We start from the raw sequence: 5,801 nt of genomic DNA on the forward strand, positions 1-5,801 counted from the left end.
TCTGACAACCTGTAAAATGGATTTATGACAAATGTATTATTATTATTATTATTTAAATCAGGTGTTTAAAGATTTAGATAAATCAAACGAAGCTGGAAGTTTTTGCTTTTATCTTTTCAGACAACTAAATTAAATTAATCTAGTTGCTGAAGCTGCAATGTGAACATAGGCATAAGGAAAGAAGTGTTTCATAACCCAAACTCCAATTTCTTTATTTTCCAATTAGAAAAATTATGAAGTTTCTTATATAGCAATAGCACTTAGACTTATATACTGTTTACAGTGCTTTACAGCCCTCTCTAAGCAGTTTACAGTCAGCATATTGCCCCCAACAATCTTGGTCCTCATTTTACCGACCTCTAAAGGATGGAAGGCTGAGTCAACCTTGAGCCAGTCAGGATCGAACTGCAGGCACCAGCAGTCAGCAGAATAAACCCGTAGTACTGCATTCTAACCACTGTGCATATGGCTCTTAAAAATATATTCATTCTTAGTGTAATACAAAACCCACCAACATTATTATTCTCAAAATAATTTTAATTGTATCCAAGTTTAACTGTCATCCATATATATGACATGCTAGAATGCCTGCAATTGATCACAGAATATTTGCATGTGAATCTAATTCACTACTACCCTGGTAATATACACACACAGTATGTCACAAAAGTGAGCATACCCCCTCACATTTTCTAAATATTTAAGTATATCTTTACATGTGACAACACTGAAGAAATGACACTTAACTACAATGTAAAGTAGTGAGTATACAGCTTGTATAACAGTGTAAATGTGCTCTCCCCTGAAAATAACGCAATACAAAGCCATTAATGTCTAAATTGCTGGCAACAAAAGTGAGTATACCCCTAAATGATAATGTCCAAATGGGGCCCAAAGTGTCAATATTTTGTGTGGCCACCATTATTTTCCAGTACTGTCTTAACCCTCTTTGGCATAGGGTTCACCAGAGCTTCACAGGTTGCCGCTGGAGTCCTCTTCCGTGAGGACGATGTCATGGAGCTAGTGGATGTTAGAGACCTTGTGCACCTCCACCTTACGTTTCAGGATGCCCCACAGATACTCAATAGGGTTTAGGTCTGGAGATATACTTGGCCAGTGCATCATCTTTGCCCTTAGCTTCTTTAGTAAGGCAGTGGTCGTTTTGGAGGTGTGTTTGGAATCGTTATCTTATCGTGCGTCCCAGTCTCCGAAGGGAGGGGATCATGCTCTTCTTCAGTATGTCACAATACATGTTGGCATTCATGGTTCCCTCAATGAACTGTAGCTCCCCAGTGCCGGCAGCATTCATGCAGCCCCAGATCATGACATTCCCACCACTATGCTTGACTGTAGGCAAGACACACTTGTCTTTGTACTCCTCACCTGGTTGCCGTCACACACAATTGACACCATCTGAACCAAGTAAGTTTATCTTGGTCTCATCAGACCACAGGACATGGTTCCAGGAATCCATGTCCTAAGTCTGCTTGTCTGCAGCAAACCGTTTGTGGGCTTTCTTGTGCATCATCTTTAGAAGAGGCTTCCTTCTGGGACGACAGCTCTGCAGAACAATTTGATGCAGCGTATGGTGTATGGTCTGAGCACTGACAGGCTGACCTCTCACCCCTTCAACCTCTGCAGCAATGCTGACAGCACTCATACATCTATTTCCCAAAGCCAACCTCTGGATATGATGCTGACCCACGGGCACTAAACTTCTTTGGTCAACCATGGCGAGGCCTATTCTGAGTGGAACATGTCCTGTTAAATCACTGTATGGTCTTGGCCACCGTGCTGCAGCTCAGTTTCACGGTCTTGGCAATCTTCTTATAGCCTAGGCCATCTTTAGGTAGAGCAACAATTTGTTTTTTTCAGATCCTCAGAGAGTTCATTGCCATGAGGTGCCATGTTGAACTTCCAGTGACCAGTATGAGAGAGTGAGAGCGATAACACCAAATTTAACACACCTGCTCCCCCTTCACACCTGATACCTTGTAACACTAATGTGTCACATGACACCAGGGAGGGAAAACGGCTACTTGGGCCCCATTTGGACATTATCACTTAGGGGTGTACTCACTTGTGTTGCCAACAGTTTAGACATTAATGGCTACGTGTTGCATTATTTTGAGGGGGCAGCACATTTACACTGTTATACAAGTGTTGTGGCCTGCCAGCGGCCAGCAGAGCTGGCAGCAGATTCAGACAGTGAGGAGGTTGGGGAGGAATGTGGGCCAATCCTGGAGTCTGGGGAAGGCTTGGACGAGGGCTCTGTATCAGAGGCAGAGAGGGACCAGGGCCATCTGGTAGTTATGTGCTGCCTCCAGAATCTGACATCAGTGAGGCAGAAGAACAGTGTGAGCCTGTTCCCAGTGTATGCATGCGCAGAGCTGCCAAAGGCAAGAACAATTAAGAAAAAAAGGGCGACTCAGGAGTAAGGCTTGGAGATGATTGGCCCCTCCCATAAAACATAACAGAGGAACAAAAAGATGTGTGCCTTTGCAGGAAGCAATTAGTTCATATAGTCAATTCAAGCTTTGAGAAGTCCGTTTGACTCTGTGCTCTGGTTGGCCTTGCAAAACTAATTGAAAATTAGGTCTCTGGCAGCGTTTCAAGGAAGATAAAGGTGGGTGCTTATCAACATTACCCTGAAAGACTGTCAACTCGAGCAGACATCTGTCAGAATCTTCAGACTTTGTGAATCATTACGGGCTGTGAATGACCATAATTCACAACCGCCTCAATAAAAGAGGTTTTTTGGGACTCAGATTGTGATTTATGCTTTCTCATGAAGCCTAGGTCAGAACAACAATCTATGTACTCACTACTTTATATTGTAGCCAAGTGTTATTTTTTCAGTGTTGTCACATGAAAACATATACTTAAATATTTACATAATGTGAGTAGGTTTACTCACTTCTGTGATATACTGTATATACATACACACAATATAATGTGGAGGATGAAAACAGACTAGAAAAATATTCTCTTCCAAGCTCTATGAACTATGATAAGTTCAGAAATGGTATAAATGGAATGAGTACTGTATAGTGAAAGTTTGTACAATAATGAAAAGACCCTCTACTACTAAAATATGAAGTTAGGTCAACAATGTGGTCATTATCAAGTCAGAAGGCTAGACGAATTGAGATAATATGGCAAGCAAATTACAGAAGAATCTGAAAAAAATCTAATCAAATTATGCCAGCAAATCTAAAGAAATACCAACAAACTAGAAATGGTCAAAGAAATGTCAGAGAAAGAGATGTTAAAGAGTATGTAACTCATTAAACAAAATCCTTAATTTCACATGTAAGAAAAGAATGTTTAGGATCATTCAATGAAGATTATAGCCCTACATGGGAGATGCCCAATATTCAATATGACTTTAGATAAGACCAGAGAACATGATGCATTATTGCTAATGCAAGTTGGATAATTTAGAAAAACAAAAAGAAAACAGCACATGCTTCCTTGGTTATACAGGTAGTATAGCACAATTGGGATCAGAATTTCTGTTGCTAAGCAAGGCAGCTCTTAAGGGAGTCACGTCAGATTTCAAGAACAGTCTGGTCAATCCATCCTCATTTTAATTGTAGAAGCAAAAATATCTCAAGTGCATACAAGCTAGCTCTGCAAAACTAAAAAGGAAGGAAAATGTCATTTAAAAAAAAATAGCATTAGACCAAATTTTACTGTTCAATATATTCAGAAATAAATCCTAGGGTACTATTATTTCCAGGTAAATAAGATAGAAAACTGGAAACTATATTAATAATAGGAGGGGTTGAGAAGAAATAAAACATATGTAAAAATAAAAACAGACCTAGCCACATACAAAAAACTAAAGCCCCTCCCTTTTTTTGTAACATTTACCAAATTAATTCAAGTTTAAGGCAATTCCAAATGGTCAGCCTTCAAGCACTACCTGTGACTTTTACAATTAAAATGAGGACGGATTGTCCAGACTGCTCTGATTTCCAAATAGGTAAATATACCAAGAATTAATGGGAGGGAACATGCTTGTGAATCTACAGCATCTACAGCATTTGTAGAGATCTACAAATGATGAGTACTTGCTCTTCCTTGCCAACAACTGGTCACTGAGAACTAACAGTGTAACAGTGATTGTTTGCGGGCCAGCAACAGGTAGATGTCTCAATCAGTGATTGAAGACATACTATATAATGGAGGAAAACAGAAAACACTGTTTCTTTGACAGCAATACTCAGTATTTGAACATAAGATTTTTTCACAAATGAAGGCAAATATACATGTCCCAGGATAATGATGCAAGATCGAATTTCGATTGAATTTGGCCATGTAGGTACAAAGATAGTCAGGGAAATGACTGAAGCCTGGGAAACGGGCCCCTTGTCAGTTAACAGGAGTGCTGAATTACCACCAGCTTATCAAATACTTAGGAGCCGAGGGCTTGGCAGCACAAGAAAACAACAGCCAATCAATCGCCAGCCATCAACACACCAATCAGCCAGCAGGACAGCACCACATAAACACGACTCTCAAAACAGTCCAAAGCACATATTTCAGTAGAGAGAAATTCCCTGAAGTTGGGCTCCAGCATGAGTCCGAAAGCTCAGAAGAGTAAATATCTGGTCTCAGAGACCAACCCAAATTCGAACTCACATAAGATTTTTTTTTTTTTTTGGTAGAACTACTGTGATAATCAGAGTTTTCTCATAATGTAAAATATCAAGTCACAGCATGGGTAGAGACTTGAATCAATCTATATAGGATCTGAATGCTAATCAGAAAACTGATATCTGGGAATGAAATATCTTTTGTCACTATATACTGTAGATGTTCAGGTTTCTTTCCACCAAAATTTTAAAACAATCAGATGTGTACTTTAGAATGGGAAATGGGAAAACAAATCATAAAGAAGCAAGACTAATAGTACCTTAAAGAATAGCCATGCAAAATAAATATATTAATTAGGCACTTTCAAGCAAAAGTACAAAAAACTAGCAAGAAATGTAATTCAGTAGAAAAAGACAAGCTCTACTATCCTCACCATTAATTCAGTGGTAAATAAACGATAAATTAGAACAAATAATTTTCTTAACAATACTCAAAAAGGAGATGATTCAGATTTATTGAGAAATAAGCAGAATATATATTAAGATAAAAAATTTTAGAGATAAACCTTCTCTACTTATTGCTGGTTCCTATTTTCAGAATCAAGGTAATCCAAGAAGTGGTAATTATTTTCTCATCTACTGTAAAAATAGTCCAAAACTATATCATTATAGTCTAGTCTATAGTACAAACATTTAGAGTATCCTGATTATCAACTCCATTCTTTTACTGAATTTTGCTCTGCTACCTGCAAATTTCTAAACCAACATTGGCCCAAAGAGATTTAAACAGAAATACTTGGATTAGAAGATCACATATCTCCAAAGTTCTGTATCTTTTATAGTTCTATTTACAACCTTAATACTACTTTGCAATTCTGAAAACAGCACTACAATACAGGTAATCCTCACTTAATGACCCATCACTTAATGACTGGCTGAAATTAAATCACTACCAACCGTTACAAAATGCCAGGTGCCCCCATGTGCACATGATCACTATCTGGGTGCTTGAAAGCCTGTTTGGACTTGCAAATGGTTGCCAAGCGTCCTGTGATCATGTGATTGCCACTTACAATGTTCCCTGCTGGACTCCCCAGAAAGCCAATGGGGAAACTGGGAGGATAGGTTGCAAACTACTGCTGGGGGCTGGATGAAAGAGGTTCATGCTGTTTGTGCCTGCCTGAACCTTAGCAGCCATAA

This window comes from Pituophis catenifer, unplaced genomic scaffold (assembly GCF_029215685.1).
Source record: "Pituophis catenifer annectens isolate HBS135680 unplaced genomic scaffold, rPitCat1.0.hap2 SCAF_8, whole genome shotgun sequence".
Classification (NCBI taxonomy): Eukaryota; Metazoa; Chordata; class Lepidosauria; order Squamata; family Colubridae; genus Pituophis; species Pituophis catenifer.